Source organism: Epargyreus clarus, unplaced genomic scaffold (genome assembly GCF_041222505.1).
Source record: "Epargyreus clarus isolate Ecla_fem2 unplaced genomic scaffold, WU_Ecla_fem_2.2 ptg000032l, whole genome shotgun sequence".
NCBI lineage: Eukaryota > Metazoa > Arthropoda > Insecta > Lepidoptera > Hesperiidae > Epargyreus > Epargyreus clarus.
Window position 1 is genome coordinate 2976643 of NW_027332237.1, and position 20312 is coordinate 2996954.

The window sequence follows — 20312 nt, forward strand, 5'->3', positions numbered from 1 at the left end:
CTGTTGGGGTATCATGGACTTTTTTATCAACCCTAAATAGGATTAGAGCCCTTTTAGAGGTTAGCCATAGATACAATGCTTCAATTGAGGACTAAGCTGGAATTCCTCGTGATAGTATCTTTTCCTTCTTAATATTAACATTATAAACCCGACCGAAATATATAATATTGTCGACCCGCGTGGCGGAGCGGTCACCATACCGGTCTGACGCGCAGAGGGTCCGGGTTCGATCCCCGGCCAGACAGAAATTTAAATGATGAATTTAGATTTCTGTTTCTGGGTCTGGGTGATTGTGTATTTGTCTATGTGTGTGTCCATGGCACCCACGATACAGGGAATCCTAGTGTGGGGCTGTGAGTGTAGAAAGCGTTAAACCAAAATACACCACTATTATAAGTTAGGAATATGTATGATTTTAGTACTTCTAGAGTTAAAAAAGAAAGGGTTCTCCACCTTTAAATAAGAAAAATAACTCAGACATAAATAATGTTACATTTTCAAGATACTATTTCTTTCTACCCAAGACCCCATGTAATAAAACACCGTGCAACTTGAGTTCTTTCACTTTAATTTTAAATTTGAGGGGACACACCCTCTTGTCAGAAACCCTATTTCCTTGAGGGATAACACTTATGAGGCACAACAGTAATACCAATATTTTAAATTACAAGAAACTTAATTCAGTTTATTCAATTTCGTTACCTACCTAACTTTAGCTAACTTATTTTTTACGTTAACTTATTTATTTACGTAAATTTTCTGCCTTTAGGTTCTACTGATTTTTTTCTAATTTTACTTTTTTAATTATGTATTCAAGACTATATATAAGTTTACCTAAGTTACATATTAAACGTCATCTTTTAAAGTAACTTTTTTCTTCTTCGACTTTAGGCAATAACATAATTTTTTTCTTCTGTAACCCAGTTACTTAAACTTGCTTCCTTTAAACTAACTTAAGGTTTATTTTTAAGTTAGCGAACTTATTTTTGAAAGGTACGTCATAAGTAATGAGAATTTATCTCTTTTAAGTTACTTTATTTAAACTTATATACTTTTAGTAAATAACCTAAGATTTTCCTGCTTAGCTGTATTTATGTGAAGGTGGTAGAACCCTTTGTGGTTCGACTCCGGTGGCACCACTGCCACACCTATTTCTGCCTCATAACAGGAGTATTAAGCGCTACTGTGTTCTGGTTTGAAGGGTGTGGTAAGAGAGACATATTTTTCCGAGTTCCAACTTAGTCCTCAGGGGTAGCGGCGCATCTGTGGCCTCAGGTAGGAATATCTAATCCTATCTAGGGTTGATTACAGATGTCCATGGGCAGTAGCCACTTACCATCAAGTGGACTGTATGCTCGTCTGCTACTTCTATATTATAAAAAAGTTTCATTAAAACTCATATACCTTTAGTAAGTACTTAAGATTTTCCTGCTTAGCTGTATTAAAAAAAATCTGAAGAGACCTAAAGATCCATTTATGAACACGATTTTCTACTTCACAAGTCTACAGCACTGTAAGAAGGTAAACGCCAAGTCGAAAATAAATATGACAAAAGTGCTAAAATTCCACAAGTTTGTTCCTTGAAATTGCGAAGAAGGGAACGAGTCTACTTGATTTATTTGCGCAACGCTATTTACATACAGTGTCTTCAGGCTCTACGGTGCTCTACGCCGCTCTACGGTTCTACGTAGAGCACCTATCGTAAAATAGTTTTATTATGAGTGAAGCGCTGTTCTCTACCATCTTATTTGTGTGCAGGAAGATTTAAGATGGTTTCTTGAGAAATGTTACCTCAAGAAGGCAACAATATGTTTTTATTTCACGGAAAAGTCAATCTTTATTAATCTTAAATTATTTTTTTTAATCATAAGCAGTGATACCTAATGGTTAAGAAACTCGGCCTCTCGATCGAGGAGTCCGACGTTCAAATCCCAGGTCTGATTTATCAAAGTTATGTGCGTATTAGAAATTAATTATTTTTTTATACAAATTATAAGGAACAACTATGTAATGTTTATTTATAAGAATAAAACAAACTAAAGATTTGTACACCAGATCAACCGGTAGAGTATGCCGAACGTAATTACTATGTATGAACTACTTTATAAACACTTTATAATACTACTTTATAATAAACTAGCTGATCCGGCAAATTTTGTACCGCCTCAAAATCTATTTATCAAATATACTTCATATAAAACATAGCCTATGTTCCTGGTAGATAATGTAGCTTTCGAATGGTGAAAGAATTATTAAAATCGGTCCAGTAGTTTTTGAGCCTATTCATTACAATCAAACAAACAAACAAAGTTTTCCTCTTTATAATATTAGTGTAGATAAATTCATTTATTCATTTATTGACCGCCCCGTATGTCTTTATTTTACACAAATACACAATTTATTTAAACATGAATAAAACTATCATTATCACGTTATCATACAATTTGTATGACCCTATTAAATTAGGGGGATGAGGGTAGTAGAGATCGGTTTACGAGATGTCGACGGGCTAGGTCGTAAAGGTTGAGGTCTGGGTACAAGGGCACTTGTTTTAGGGCATTTAGGGCTCTTTGTATTGATAAATAAGTAACAGCTTTTGATCCCTTTAAACTTACAATAAATAAATCTTATATATAAAACTCTCGTGTCACAGTGTTAGTTACCGTACTCCTCCGAATCGGCTTTACCGATTTTTACCAAATTTTATATGCATATTCAGTAGGTCTGAGAATCGGCTACTATCTATTTTTCATACCCCTAATTGATAAGAGTTTTTCAAGCTTAACATTTTTTATTGACACGGCAAACAACGTTTGCCGGGTCAGTTAGTTATAATCTAAAAAACTAAAAATCACGCTGAAATTGCACAAGGAGAATCGTTAATCCTGACGATCCTCATGAGGAGAATGGGACAAAATTATTTAAAGCGTGTATTGTCATCGGTTCTTGACAAATGTTCAAAATTTTAAATTAATCTTACCGTTGAAAGTGGGTCAAAATCAAGTTCAAAGTTTCCGTTACACACCCGGATACCTACATACAGGTCATTAAAAGCGTGGTATAAATCATTATGTGTTATTAATATTATTTTTGTTCTTTATCTATACTAATATTATAAAGAGGAAAACTTTGTTTGTTTGTTTGATTGTAATGAATAGGCTCAAAAACTACTGGACCGATTTTAAATATTATTTCACCATTCGAAAGCTGCATTATCCACGAGTAACGTAGGCTATATTCTATATGAAATATATTTGATGAACAGATTTTGAGGCGGTACAAAGTTTGCCGGGTCAGCTAGTATTTTATAAAAATGAAACTTTGCCTGTATGTCCTTTATACGACTAGAATCGTAAACTATGCATTTGATCATGTGATGATCTTTAGCAAAGTAGTTGTGCATGAGCCCACGAAGGTTTCAATGTTGGTACGACCAATTTTTACACTGCGCCACTGTCATTCCAATGATGGTACAAATATTAAGTTATATACATGTCATGGTATTTTTTTAAACGCGGGCGAATCCGAGGCCTCTACTAGTTCAAATATATATTTTTTTTTATAATATAAGAGTAGCAGACGAGCATGCAGTCCACCCGATGGTAAGTGGCTACTGCCGCCCATGGACATCTGTAATCAACCCCAGATAGGATTAGATATTCCTACCTGAGGTCGGCCACAGATGCGCCGCTACCCCTGAGAACTAAGCTGGAACGCCTCGGAAAAGTCTGTCTCCCTTACCACACCCTTCAAACCGGAACACAGCAGCGCCTTACACTGCTGTTATTAGGTAGAAATAGGTGCGGCGGTGGTGCCGCCGGAGTCGAACCACAAAGGGTTCTACCACCTTCAAAAAAGCTATCATAGCTTCATATATTTTTGAGACACTAAAAGTAGACTCAACCACACTTATTTGTATACTCTACAGATACAACAAGCAAGGTAAAGTTTTCAAGTAATCTCAAACAGCAGTTGAACAAGAACTGTTTGAAATGAACTTGTGTAATGAAGATACGCAAACTTCAGTGCAGTTGCTTGTTGTGACGTAGAAAAGATAACACAAAAGCTTGTAAAAATAAAAACGGCGATTGCCTACGCCTTTTTTTAATGATGTAGTTGCAAAAACGGTCGTTTTAAAGATAACTTTGTGGTTCGATTCCGGCGGTACTTGTGCCACAGCCAATGTTAAGCGCTGCTGTGTTCTGGTTTGAAGGGTATCACAAGGCAGACATATTTATTTTATTTATATTTATTTATTTATATTATATTTCTTTATTATTTATTTATTTAATTAGAGTTTTAAAGGTTCGATTCCGGCGGCACCACCGCCATACCAATTTCTGCCTAATTACAGCTGTGTTAAGCGCTGCTAAGTTGTGGTTTGAAGGGTGTGGTAAGGAGACATACATTTTCCGAGGCGTTCCAGCTTAGTCCTCAGGGGTAGCGGCGTATCTGTGGCCGACCTCAGGTAGGAATATCTAATCCTATCTGGGGTTGATTACAGATGTCCATGGGCGGCAGTAGCCACTTACCATCAGATGGACTGCATGCTCGTCCAGGAATTCCAGCTTAGTCCTCGGAGCATGTAAGCTCGACCAAAATATTTGTTCATTTGTTATTTATTTTTAAGAAAAATATATTTAAGAAATTCAAGCAAAAAATCACACACTCTAGTTAAAGATAACAGTATCATCACTGTCGCACGTAGACATCTGTAATCTTATCTAGATAGGATTATTTTCTACCTGAGGTTGGTTACAAGTGCATTTATATTATACCCCAGAGGTATATGTAACCAGATAAGTATTTCTGTACTCGTATCGTACTATATCCTTCAAACTGGAACACAGAGGATTAATAATTGCCTTCACGTGGCTACAGCGCCTACAGCATCATATAGGTCAAAACAAAAAGTAATTCACAATTACATAAAAATGAGCGAGCAATCCACAAATCCATTAAAAATGCTCTCAAAGATACATTTTCCGTGTAATTGCGATGTAAAATTTATTGAAAAAGGAAAAATAGACTTTTCATATCAGATCTTTGACATGAAAACGCCAAGCTCTTGATGAAAGGACTTTGTGAAGCGCCGTAAGTAATGTCGCGGGAATAAATGGGAATTAGTTAAAACGAGTTGTGCCTGCGACTTCGTTTGCTTGAATTCAAAATATAACGGGAATTGTACCACGCCATCTATCAAGCTCAAACACACCGGTACACCGGTAAACTGATTATCAGCTCCACATACACGTCATGCAAAGTTAGAAAAAATACTTCTGACTTTAAATTGTAATAACTTTTGTGAGAGTAAAAATAGATTTGTATAAAAAAATTAACAAAAAAATACAACCGTCTTCTATGTCACTACAAAGTAAAAAATAATTCAAATAAATGTTGGTTTAGTACATATTTCTGAAGTCGGCGCTTAATATATTTCGTTGGATAACGATGTAAACAGCGTGTCTAATATGAGCGTATTTAATTGGGACCAACCAATTGTCTACACACGAAATTAAAGGCATTAAAATAGGTTCATAAACGGCGAAGTTATGGCTGTTATATTTACATGGGTGGAGGAGTTCCCCTCATTTTCCCCAGATCCCATCGATTGATCCTAACCATATTTAAGTAGGACCAACTTCCAGCTCGTCTCTACACAATAAAAAAAGAATTATTAAAATCGGTCCACTAACGGCGGAGTAATTCGTGTACATACGAGTACATAAAAAAAAGATACCGGCCGAATTGAAAGCCACCTCCTTTTTGAAGTCGGTTAAAAATAAAGACTGCAAGTTAATTCAAGATAGGGACTATTTATATATTGTCAATCTATAAATTTTTATAAAGTAGTATTGGTTTAAATGGATTTCAAACACCCAGACTAACAGACATACAAGAATTCTAAAAATTATAGAAATTGCTATTATTACTTATAGTTAGTTCGCTCGACTACTTTTTTGCAAATATTTTCAATGTACAGACACCATAATCTTATATTCTTACATGTATATACGTTGTAAAATTTATTAAACAGGAAAAATAAGGTTTTTCATATCAGATCTTTGACATGAAAACGATTCATGTTCGTAACGCCAAGCGCTTGATGAAAGGGCTTTGTGAAGCGCCGTAAGTAATGTCGCGGGAATAAATGGGAATTATTTAAAATGTGCTTAATGCAAGGATCCATTTGCAAAACGAGTTACGGAGAGATATGGCTGTGGTCGTTTTCGTGTAATTTATTTGTAAGATAATAATTTAGTAATTGAAAAACGAGTTGAAGGCATTTGTGGAAGACTTTGAGATATGGTTATGTGGGCTGTAGATATGTAAGCTGAACATAACTAAAAATAGGGAGTTTTATGTAAAGTATGCAAAGTTTTTTGACTAATAATTCAGCAATGTTCAGTGCTGCTGCGTTCCAGATTGAAATGTATGGAAAGAGATATTATCCGGGGCATTATAATTTGGTCCTCAGGGGTCCGTCTGTGGCCGATCTCAGGTACTCTTATCTTATCTGAGTTTGAAGACTGTATGCTTTTTTGCTACTTCTATATTTAAAAAAATACTTTGAGTAGTAGATAAAGAAAATAATATTAACTTAGTACTATCTCAGTACTTTTGAAAGTTATCCTGTGAAATTATAAAAGAAGCTTAGATATTAAAAAAAAAAAAGAAAAAGATACCGGCCGAATTGATAACCACCTCCATTTTGAAGTCGGTTAAAGATATGACTACAAATGTATAATAGCTTCAAAGTAAAGTTTAAAATGATGTTATTGTCCTCGGTAACCCGAAAAAACTTCATGTTTATTCAACAGTGTCTGAGTTTAGCCTAAATAGTAATGGAATATAGGATATGAGTTCAAATTATTAGAATAAAACTATTTCCTGAATCAATTTACAACATTTTATTATTCCCGCGCAAAATACACCTCAAACGTCTAGAGTTCTTTTTCTTTTTTATGCTAATTCATACAATTGTATCTGCCAGTGATGATATTAATAAGAACTTAATATTATTAAAATAACACATGAAAATGACACAAAATAATTAATTAAAATAATACTAAGTAATAATAACATACTTATTTTTTTTAATTTACACAATCATTTATTTTAATTCTTAATCTGTTAATAACAATAAAAATTTAACCAAAAAACAATTTAACACTAATTAAAATAAATTAAAATTAATTAATTAAGTAATTTTAATTTGATTTTGTGACAAAATGTATAATAGTTTCGTAGCAAAGTTTTTAATGGTATGTAGATCTGTAACCAAAACTAACACCATCTTCATATTATTCAACAGTACCTGAGTTTAGCCTAAATATCCCGGTACGTCTAACCAAAGATTAATTCCGGCCATTTACCTGTTCAGAGCAAGTCTCTGTGAGAAACTGCCGTGGCCTAATGATAGAGCGGTGGTGTGTAGGATCAAGTGGGGTATAGTAGGTACTGATAGTTATACTTTAAAAAACTCTGATACAAATTGACAGATAATCCATAGCTTATAAAGTAGGATGTCGATCTAGAAGCATGAAAATTGAGTGAATTTATCTAATAGGTAGTGGTGAACACTTGAATATAAATAATTATTAATGTCTTTTTTTAACACGCTTTTATTAGCGCTAAGTAACACGCTTTTATTTAGTATAATTGTGGAAAAAGTGTGGGGTGCTTTTCGAAAATTAATAAGTGGAAATTAGTAAGTTATACAATTTACTGTTCCTTAATTGATTCCTAGATTGAATATTATTTTCTACTTTTTAGTTGATTTTATCATAAAAGCGTGTTTTTTAGTTTTTTGAACTATATTTATTTTTAATTTTAGGCAGCTATCGCCTACTGGTTGTAATTAGGCCTCACATTGGACAGTCCGAGGTTCAATTACCTTGCACGCACCACTGATTTTTCAAAATTATGTGCGTATTAGAAATTAGTTTCCACTTGATAAAACAGCGAGGGAAAACATAACGTAAAACCTAGCTTGAGACTTTTAAAAAATAAAATTGATACTGTCGATTGTAGTTTACTGTATATATCACAATTTAAATCTATACATATAAATAAAATTGAAGTGTCTGTTTTTAATATTGAAATAACCGCTTTTTACTACATGCATATGAATATACATTCGGTACATACACCAAAATTATTTTTTTTACAATTTTTGTCTGTCTGTCTGTCTGTTTGTTCTGGCTAATCTCTAAAATGGCTGGACCGTGATGTAGTAAGGAGTAACTTAGGCTACTTACATTTTAGAACGAGCTATGCCCCGCGGTTTCACCCGCGTTAAAGAGGAATAACGCAGTTGAAACCGCGGGGCATAGCACAGCCAGTATTAGATAAATTTAATGGTTGCTCTATTTCTAAAAGAGATAAGACCAAATAAATAGCAACCGTCAAAGGCTTTTAGTATAGAGATATTCTACTAAATACCCGAATAAGCAGAGACTAAGAGATAGCTTCATGTAACCGGACGAAACCATCAGTACCCTTACCAGGAGTTTTTACGTTTCGACACATATGACTGTTTTGGTATTTGTTTACGTATTGGCCCATATGATTTCTTAGTTCTGACACAATCCGCTAGGGGCGCTGATTGGAATTTGTATGGGCAAATACGTAAACAAATACCAAAACAGTCATATTTGTCGAAACATAAAAACTCCTGGTAAGGGTACAGTAGTTGTAACCGCAAATCGACGTTCCGGCTAACCGTAGCGCTGATGTATGTGTGGTCGTTTAGACCTATGTTCTGTTCAGCTTGAAGATTAAAGATTATAGTAGGCCATGTTGACTAATGATAATACACCTATTTCTGCCGTATAACAGCAGTGTTAGCCGTTTCTGTGTTCTGTTTTGAAGGGTTTAGTAACCTTACTAAGAGAGAGATACATATGCGATGCGTTCTAACTTAAAAGGTGGTAGAACCCTTTACGGTTCGACTCCGGCGGCACAACCGCCACACCTATTTCTACCTAATAACAGCAGTGTTAGGCGCTGCTGTGTTCCGGTTTGAAGGGTGTGGTAAGGGAGACAGACTTTTCGGAGGTGTTCCAGCTTAGTCCTCAGGGGTAGCGGCGCATCTGTGGGCGACCTCAGATAGGAATATCTAATCCTATCTGGGGTTGATCACAGATGTCCATGGGCGGCAGTAGCCACTTACCATCAGGTGTACTGCATGCTCGTCTATTACTCCTATATTATAAAGAAAAAAAAGAAGGTTACCTCAATAAAATTAAATGTTTGTCAACAAAAAAATAAGAATTTTTCTAGTCTCCTGAACTACTATTGCACATAAGTCTTCCGTAAATAGTACAGTTAGAAAATATCTTAGCTAAAGATCAAAATGTTCAAATGACTAAGATTTGGTTTCATGTAACCGGACGAACCATCAGTAGTTGTAACCGCAAATCGACGTTCCGGCTAACCGTAGCGCTGATGTATGTGGGGTCGTTTAGACCTATGTTCTGTTCAGCTTACCTGGCTATTAATCAGTCTTGTTCACAAAGATTATCTTAAAGGATACGTTGATTAGCGACATAACTATCTTATATATAAAATTCTCGTGTCACAATGTTAGTTACCGTAGTCCTCTGAAACGGCTTTACCGATTTTCACCAAATTTTATGTGCATATTCAGTAGGTCTGAGAATCGGCTACTATCTATTTTTCATGCCCTAAGTGATAAGGGTTGTTCACCCTTAACATTTTTTTATTTATATGGCAACACAACGTTTGCCGGGTCAGCTAGTATTTTATGTATAAATAAAATATTATTAAAACTAAAATATTCCCATAGATTTTTCTTTTTTAAATATTTACTTATTTATTTCTGATTTTATGACAGTGCTTACCATCAGGTGAAGTACATATTAATTTGCGATTTCAACTTAATGAAATCTTTTCTAATCATAATGTTGTTTTTCTTACATTTTTACTTATATATTTTTGATATTTGGATATAAAATAATATAGTAGATGGAGTACACAAACTTTAATTCACAGAACAAATTCAACAACTCAATTAGCAGAACAAAACACCATATCGTGGAGTTCCATAACTCAATAAGTTAATGTGTGTGTCTTGTGTGTAAACATTCCACGTTGCGAATGTGTGTGTCTTATGTGAGTAAACATTCCATGTTGCTTTAGAAATGTGCTTGTAACTCATACAGGGTCCAACTGGCTTGTAAATGAAAAGTTTAAATGCAATCTTACTTTATAGAATGGGAAGGCAAAAATACTTTTAATTAATGTTAGTAGCAAATAAATAGCAGTCCACCTGTAATCTTACCATGAGTTTTCAAAACATCCCACAATTTTACGTTACGTTTACTCAATCCATTATTCTGTTCCGTTTGCTTCATTAGACTGAGTAAACGTAACAATAAGTAAGTGCTCGAGTCTTTTTGTCTACCTCACATGTTCGCAAAACAGAAAGACAAAACATAAAGCGCCATTTTGTCAATTTAAACATTTAATATTACGTTACTGACACTATAGTTCTGATACAATCGCTAGGGGCGCTGATTGGAATTTGTATGGGCAAATACGTAAATAAATTCCAAAACAGTCATATTTGTCAAAACGTAAAAACTCATGGTAAGGTTACTAATGCGGACACTGCCTACCATTAATAACTGTTATCGTCCTCAAATAGGATGGACTCTACTTAAACATGATCATAGTTGAACTGAGGAGTTGTATTTCGAGATCGTATTACTATGTAACCTAGTAACGAAAGTTGAAGGTGATAGTTTGTGGTTCGTCACATCTATTTCTACTTAATAACAGCAGTGTTAGGCGCTGCTGTGTTCCGGTTTGGAGGGTGTGGTAAGGGAGAGAGACTTTTCCGAGGCGTTCCAGCTTAGTCCTCAGGGGTAGCGGCGCATCTGTGGCCGACCTCAGGTAGGAATATCTTATCTTATCTGGGGTTGATTACAGATGTCCATGGGCCGCAGTAGCCACTTACCATCAGGTGGACTGCATGCTCGCCTGCTACTCTTATATTATAAAAAAAAAATTAAAAAAAATGTAAAAATATTGTCCATTTCAAATATAATTTAGAAAACTAAAACAAGTATTCAGGATAATCTAATACAAAAAGACGTACCGGATATTATTACGTTATTTTAATAAGGAAGCAGAGTTGGCACAAAGCCAAAATGAAATTTTCTCTTGATAAAGAAAACTATTCCTATTACTAAAAACACTACTGTGTAGAGTATATCTAATTTTGCTGGATAATAAAATAAACTTCAGATGTGACGTCCTATGCATTTTAAATCATTCCACATCTAACATAGCTATATTATTAACTATTAAAAAATAACAAAGGATCACTGGCATGCACTGACAACCTTTTTTTTTTGTTTACGAGGGGGACCTTCAAAAGGTACCCGATGACGTGGGAGCGACGCCGGGTTATGTAGGACTTTTACCGCACTAAAACCCCCCCGGTAGCCGTCCTCAGCGCTTCGCGGAGAACTCCGGGATCTCCGATGGAACACAACCGGAGTCCTCCGAGCGCGATGCTCCTATCGGGCTCTGCCCTTGGGGGAGCAATTTACGCTCCTCCCGCACACCTGGTGTTTACGACGGTATGCGGCCACACACACACCGCCCTATTCTCGTCCCGGGACTACAGGGACAATGCACTGACAACCTAATGGTTGAAACTCGGCCTCTGAATCGGGAGGTTCCAATCCCAGGTACGTACATCCGATTTTAAGAAGCCCTTAATCGGATAACTTAATATAATTGTGAAAGAGAACATCGTGACAAAATCTACATTCCTGTAAGTTCTCTCTATCTTTTACAGTACCCTTACCAGGAGATTTTCCGTTTCGACAAATATGACTGTTTTGGTATTTGTTTACGTATGGGCCAATACGATTTCCTAGTTCCGACGTAAAGAAATACCAAAACAGTCATATTTGTCAAAACTCATGGTAAGGGTACAGGTCAGGAATAGCTAGTTGTGGTGACGATACCACCAGACTCGGGAAGTGAAACCACAAAATCCTACTCGTACCTTTAATTATCTAATAATTATAGTTCAAAAAACTAAAAAACACGCTTTTATGATAAAATCAACTAAAAAGTAGAAAATAAATTTCAATCTAAGAATCAATTAAGGAACAGTAAATAGTATAATTGTGGAAAAAGTGTGGGGTGCTTTTCGAACCTGATAAATGGAGCACCCCACACTTTTTCCACAACTATACTATTTACTGTTCCTTAATTGATTCTTAGATTGAAATTTATTTTCTACTTTTTAGTTGATTTTATCATAAAAGCGTGTTTTTTAGTTTTTTGAACTATAATTATTTATTAATTTTTAGTATTTCTCGTTATAGCGACCACCATTATTCATCGTTTGTAAAAAAATCAAGTGTCTATCTATTACGATTTAAGAGATAAAGCCCAACGACAGACGAACAGACCGCAGAGGGTTTCGTTTTAACCTTTGAGTACGGAATCCTAAAAATCATTCTACAAGAGGGCATTATAGATATGTTTCAGAACATTTGAGTTATAGGGAAATAACATTATTATTTTCTAAACTAAAAATCACGATATAAAAGTTACGCCTATTGAAACTAAATAGCAATAATTATTTGCAATCTAAAGTTGCGATGAACTTTGCTGAAGGTGTTTGAAAAATCTCGCCTCGAAAATCGTTAATCCAGAGGATGTTGATAAGGACAATGGTACAAAACTATTAATTAATGTTTAAAATATTGAATTGTCATCGGTCCTTAATAAGTATGCCAAATTTCGAGTTAATCCGACGTTTTGAAGGGGGTTAAAATCATGTTGAAAGATTCCGTTACATACTAACATACCAACATACCAACATACATACGTCTGAAGCTAATAAAAGCGTGTTAAAAAGACAGCCAATGCATCAAACCATAAACAATTCACCACAAACAATTCTTGCATCTCTTAATAATCGCTCATCGCTAGCTACCCCACCTGTGCCTTAACAACCCTAGTTAGCTTGGCCGCTCGCCCGATGTGTGATTCAATTTATTTCGCGGTGTTCGTTAACGCTTGAGCTGTTTTAAATTTTAATTGGAAGCACTCTACGTGATTCTGATAATAGTTTTCGAGTGCAACCGTTTGAAGTGAAATGGAAAACTGCTTTGTTCCTAAACATGTTGTTAAAAGCATTTTGTGTGTGTTGCTATGTTCAAAAGGGTAATATACAGTTTAGACATAGTTTCACTTACTTTGGCAAATGGAGATCTCCTGGCGGACTAGGTGCTCATGCCCGGGGAGTAGCCGTGCTCAAACAGTCTCTTGCTAGCTTGTATGTATGTAATATGTTGAAAAAACTTCCATAATGTGATTCATAAACGTCATTTCTTGATAAACGGCAGAAGTCGCTACAACTATTATTATGACCAATTTCATAAAAATGGTAGTTGAAAGGTATCGACCGGGGAGATATCAACACGACACCTGTATCGTAAATTAGTTCAGCATTTCGGTGGAAGAGTAATGTAACCGCTGAAAGAAAGAAATAGCTGCAGTGCCTTCTTGCGCAGTTATTATTTAAATTATTATAGTTAACAATACGCAAGATAACACTGAGACGACAAATCCCATCATTCTGAAAGAGAGACCTTTAGTAGTGGACTTAAATAGCTGATAAGTAGACATTCATATAACGAGTACATGAATAAAAAAGTCGTCTCAATGAATACTGAATGAATATTTGAAGGTGGTAGAACCCTTTGTGGTTCGACTCCGGCGGCACCACCGCCACACCTATTTCTACCTAATAACAGCAGTGTTAAGCGCTGCTGTGTTCCGGTTTGAAGGGTGTGGTAAGGGAGACAGACTTTTCCGAGGCGTTCCAGCTTAGTCTTCAGGGGTAGCGGCGCATCTGTGGCCGACCTCAGGTAGGAATATCTAATCCTATCTGGGGTTGATTACAGATGTCCATGGGCGGCAGTAGCCACTTACCATCAGGTGGACTGCATGCTCGTCTGCCACTCTTATATTATAAAAAAAAAAAAAAACTTACCATCAGGTGGACAGCATGCTCGTGTGCTACTCGTGAATTTTAAAAAGGAAACAATAGCATCATTATAACATAGCACATCGCTAACCCTTTCTTAGTCAGACAAGTAAAACAGGAACAAGACAATTATGTACTGTTGAATAGTTTTTACGACGGAAATTAGTTGAAAAGTTGTAGGACTTTGAAGAAGCCGTAGCTGTAGTCAATTACCGGAATTACCTTACGCTTTCAAATTAGTTAAAGGGTGAAGTTTTTTGAAATTTGACTTTTTGAGTTGGCTTAAAACTAAAGTTTGTGTTCAAGTCAAAGAGCAACTGAAAATAGACTTATATTTTTTAACTAACGGCAAAATAAATTGTGTGTAAATATAAATGCGAGGAAAAAGAATAATGTAATTAGCGATAGAAAATACAAAATTATAAGTTCATATATTTACACCTATTTCTACCTAATAACAGCAGTGTTAGGCGCTGCTTTGTTCCGGTTTAAAGGGTGTGGTAAGGGAGACAGACTTTTCCGAGGCGTTCTTGCTTAGTCCTCAGGGGTAGCGGCACACCTGTGGCCGACCTCAGGTAGGAATATCTAATCCTATCTGGGGTTGATTACAGATGTCCATGGGCGGCAGTAGCAAATTACCATCAGGTAGACTGCATGCTCGTCTGCTACTCTTATATTATAAAAAAAAAAAAAATTAGCAACAATTTCTTAGTATACTTACATTCATTTTTAATTTTTAACAAGAACTTTACAAACGAAGTGAATAGTGGTGTAAGTAATTCTCTGCTTTCATAAAACCTAGATGAATAAACACAAACTTTAGAAACGGTTTTTCAAAATAGTACTGCAACAAATTGTTTTAGTTTATAAAATGGAAATAATTTTGTAATTATTTCACTTTTTTATTCATTTGAACTTTATTTATTTGTGTTAAAGGCAGTGATTGCCTAGTGGTTAAGTAACTCGGCCTCTTGATCGAGGTGTCCAAGGTTCAAATCCCAAGGTTCAAAACGTCTGATTTTTCCAAGTTATGTGCGTATTAGAAATTAATTATCACTTGCTAAACGGTGAAGGAAAACATCATGAAGAAACCTGCATGCCTGAGAGATTTATAAAAAAAATATCAAAAGTATGTGGTAAGTCTAATAATACGAACTTGGCCAGCGCGGTGGACTATGGCCTAATCCTTCTCATTATGAGAGGAGACCCCTGCCCAACAGTGGGACAGTAATGGGTAATAATTTTCATGATTCCATGGTCTTACATTAATATCAATCTACATACTCTACATATTTTACAATAATATATTTCTACATGAAAAATACATTTTTACACAAATATAATATATTTTACGTTATGTAAAAACTCCACAACGAACGATGTGTGTCCAATGAATAAATTTGCGACCGCTACGAAGTCGGACTTACTTTAAGCCCAACACGTGTTAGGGCTTAGGGCTTTGAGTTTGTTTAGTGTTCGAGATGAGATAAGATAGCCGGACTTAAGACCCATTATCTATTGAACGAGCAATTCTTGTAGTATTCACGCAATAGAGGTTTTATTCTGGTTTATTTTTCTGTGCTCGACTCTGCTCGCGTATACGCTCGAGTTTTTATAAACTTTTTACCCGACTGAGGATGCAGATATTTTCAAGTTTTGAAGGTGTTAGAACCCTTTTTGGTTCAACTCCGGTGAAACCACCACCTACCTACCTATACCTATTTCTGCCTAATACCCGCAGCGTTAAGTGCTGCTGTGTTCTGGTTTGAACGGTGTGTTAAGGCATACTATTCCGAGGCGTTCCAGCTTAATCCTCAGGAGTAGAGGCGCATCTGTAGCCGACCTCAGGTAAGAATATCTAATCCTATATGGGGCGGCAGTAGCCACTTACCATCAGGTGGAATGCATGCTCGTCTGCTACTCCCATATTATAAAAAAACGCCTTTTTCAAGAAATATATTTGACGTTATATCAAAACTACAAGAGCGCTGTGTGCTCGCGTATACGCTCGCGTTTTTATAAACTTTTACCTAACTGAGGAGGGTAATTTTTTGAGCGCATGTATTTATGTATGTCTCTTTCTTTGGCATACCTTGTAGCCCAAACACTTTGACGGGTTTTATTATCATATTAATTAGACTTAATTTGTAGAAATGACAATTGACATGGGCTATATTTTTAACTCATCGTGTGTTTCGTTTTTATAATAATTATTGTCTGTTGTAACTGACCTAATTTGTACTTGATTTTTTACGTGAAACTTATGTACAACAGTGAAAAATTATTATATAAATCCAATTTAAAAGCAATGAGTAGAAAATAGTCACATTCTCTCATGCCTTATTAATTTTAAGCCCGCGCCTCTAATAAAGGTACCAAATCGTATAAAACGTTATCTTAAGCTCTAGTAAAACAGATACCTATGTACATCGTACATGGTATACAGTTGATTATTACATTTGCTGTTGGAAGTATTCCAAATGGGTAAGTACAAGCCGAGTTGAGATTGGACTAACAAGAAATATAAGCTTTAACTGTAATTTTAAAACAAAAGAAATAACTTATTTATATATGACACAAAACACTTTTTTTGTTTGTAAAGTTTTCGTATATTAATGTATATTAACCCTTTCGTTAACCCTTTTTTTTATTATATAGTAGTAGCAGACGAGCATGCAGCCCATCTGATGGTAAGTGGCTACTGCCACCCATGGACATCAGTTATCAACCCCAGATAGGATTAGATATTCCTACCTAAGGTCGCTACAGATGCGCCGCTACCCTTGAGGACTAAGCTTGAACACCTCGGAAAAGTAAGTGAAATTCTGCCAATAACAGCAGTGCCAATAGCAGAGCACCTATTAGCGCTGGTAGAAATAGGTGTGGCGGTTGTGCACGAGTCGAGTCATTTTTAAATCTTGGTCGGTAAATCTTGATAGGTAAAATTTTAATAAATTGATTATTAATAATGGGGGTAAAACAATACTTGCGTAGTCCGCCTAAAACTGAAAACTGCCGATAAAGTATAAATAAAAGAAAAAACAGAAAGAAAAGTGTATCTTTTCTCTTTTGCCTCTATAAAAATATTAAACATGACACATGTCTCGCCTCTGCTATTCTATTTATGTTCTACGCATCATATAATGATGTTCAGTGGCATAGACGTCTGCAATTTAAATGTTTTACGTAATGTGTCTAGACTCTAGACAGCATTGCATACGAGATGTGGACGATATCGTAAACAATGCATGGATTTTTGAATGAAGTTTCTTTAAATGCATGAATATTTTCTCTGAGCTACTCCTTACTTACATATAAAACTATGAGCAACCGCGGCTTGGCCCGCGTTTAAAAAAATTACATACATATAACTGAAAGTTTGTTCCTTCATTGGAATGACAGTGGCACCATCTGTTGAAAATTGGTCGTACCAACTCGGAAACCTTCGTGGGCTCATGCACAACAACTTTGCTAAAGATCATCACATGGTCAAATGCATAGTTTACGATTCTATAAAGGACATACAGACAAACATTCATTTTATATAGATGAAGATAGTATGTCTAGAGAATATGAGTTAGTGCCGTATTATCCAAGATTATCCTAAATTAACCTACTTATTAGACATTTGTACTCACATAGAGTCTCTACCTTAGAGATTTTATAAAAAAAAAAAACTCAAAGGTAATAAAAAAAAGTATGTGAAGTCTACCAATACGCACTTGGCCACGGTGGACTATGGCCTGATCCTTCTTATTCTGAGAGGAGACCCGTGCCCTGCAGTGGACAGTAATGGGATGATGACGATGGTAAGAGAGACATACTTATCCACGGCGTTCTTACTTATTCCCCAGCAGTAGTAACAAATCTGTGACCGATCTCAGGAACTCTGATCATCATTACAGATGTCCATGAGCGACAGTAGCCACTTACCATCAGATGGACTGGAGTTACTTCACAAAGGGCTGTACCATCAAAAATAGCTGTACTTATAAGATACTTAATTAAGTAGCCACCTAGCTTAAACTTGATCGTGTAACGTGATGCAGCAAAAATTATCATAATTATTCCGAGAGGTTCCACCTCCGCCTATCTTTTGGTACTTAAGGGCTTAAGCTAAGCATTCTACCTTTAAGCCTTATCATATATGTGTTAATAATAATAAGAGCAATAGTTTTCGATGATATAATATTATTTTCTTTTTTTTTGCTTTTTATCTTTTTGTAAAATTTAATAGTGGAAACTGTAATATACCTTTGTGTTGTATGTATGATCCATTATCTATGTTATATAATACGAATTGTTTGTTTTCGAGATAAATAATGTCACAAAATGGTAAAATATCAATGTCGGCATATCATTACCGACTTGTTTTGTGTTGAAAATGTAATTGGGGACGGTGACTTTTAAGAAAGCAGGGGGGTACCTGTTTTTTGCTTGGTTTAATTTAGGTATTTTTCAAAGATTTACTTTGCCAACATAGATAAGTATAGATTTCTCACCACCTTGTAATTGAAGGACGCCATTAAATGGCTTAAACGGCTGACATTTCTGTCAGCCATTTAATGGCTGTCATGGTGTAATTTACCTACGCGGAACAATGCCGACATGCGCAGTCAAGTGGTGCAAAGACACGAAATCTAAGAAAAAGTGCAGAGAAATATCGTTTCATTCGTAAATGATTTAAAAAATGCATTTTTTTAATATTTTTCAAACACGAAAATAGATGACAGTAACAATATGTATGTTTGCCAAAGATAGATACATAATAAACCAACAAGTGAGATAGTTGTTCCTACCTATACCTCCTGCCCATTTTTATTATATTTTAAAGTTGGATACTTAAGCAATGTAAGCAAATTTGGGTAAATATTCAAAATATACTAAACGTATCATTTCGGTGGAGTAGCGAGGGTAGTTGCCGCCCCTTATAAGGAATTCGACAAAAAGAAACACACACGCGTCCCCGAGTTCTTCGGGACAAAATAGCTGAAAACGGAACTGTCCCAGACACAACGGAACGTCTGGTTAAATTATTCATACCTCATGTTAGTTCGACTTCATTGGAATCAGGTCTGTCTACATTATTTTCTATTGGTAAATAATTTATTATAATTTATTTTTTTACAATTTATTACAGTTGTAATATTCTCTTTCGACAGACAAAGATTATTATTGAATAGAAACTAGAGGGTTCACTGGTTTAGGTTAGGTTAGGTTATGTTATATTGAAATATCATCGCCGATACTAATAAAATATTTTATACCTTAACGAATATATTTAACTAACTGCAACCATAAATAAGAAACAGTTCTTTTTTTAATTTTCGTCTACCTATGTAGGATGTGTGAAACGGCAAAACTAATATTGACGGGACTTTCAATAAATAAATAATATAGACAACCGACTAAGACAACCTTACTTTTTACCTGAAAATCATGTATAAAATAGGGTTTCTATGTAAAAACATAAAAGATAGAGTAGGTCCATTCGGGTGGAGCCGTGCGGTTAAAATGCCATGTTTGAAAAGGTTTGATCAAACGATCAACAAACATATTGGCTGTTATTGAATAACCAACAAACATTCCCTAATCCATTAATGCGAAGGCAATCCATCAAACGTTGACGTAACGCGAGCGGAAAAATTAAAGTTATCGGAAAAATTAATTACACTACGACTCGAGGGAAAACGGAATGCTGACACGAACTTAAACTTTCCGGAATCAATAAATTGTATAAACATTGAAGCGTACTAATTCTTTCCACGCACACACCCACAAACGTAAACACACACACACGTGCCGCGATCCGCGTTACCAATTAGTGTAAAAACTACTTACGGCTGGAGTTGTCTGGTTTAATCCGGTTTCTGTTGGCACTGTCACTACACTGGCACACTCAAACTGTTTAGTTAGTTAGGTTCAGTAACCAGAAGTGTGGTCTGAGCAGAGAAGCAATACGAACGGCTCGGCGTCGATACGCGGACTGAACGGCCATGACAGTCCGCTGGGGAGCCCTACGCATGCGCACAACACCTTAAGGTCGTACCCCATTGTTCCGTTCACCCCATGATTAGGACACAAAATTGATCACTCAAATTGAAAGTGAAGAAACCTTTTTAAGTCACCAAATCCTATTTCAAAATGGCTGATTTAAAATGGCGGTGACATTAGAAGCAGCCTTTATGACGCTTAGCGGTATAAAGCGGATTTTCGCCAAAAACGTTTCTTTGCGAAATGATTATGCCGTTTAGTCACGATAATTGAA

At 35.7% G+C, this 20312-nt stretch overlaps 1 protein-coding gene across 1 annotated transcript in view; it reads right to left on the reverse strand.

Moving 5' to 3' along the window:
• LOC140755038 (pikachurin) overlaps nucleotides 1-20023 on the reverse strand; it is a 262010-nt gene extending 241987 nt beyond the window's left edge. Inside the window, exon 1 of the mRNA XM_073090215.1 lies at nucleotides 19886-20023. The gene's annotated coding sequence lies outside the window, so the exon portion shown is untranslated. The remainder of the gene's footprint in view (nucleotides 1-19885) is intronic.
• Nucleotides 20024-20312: the final 289 nt, after the last annotated feature.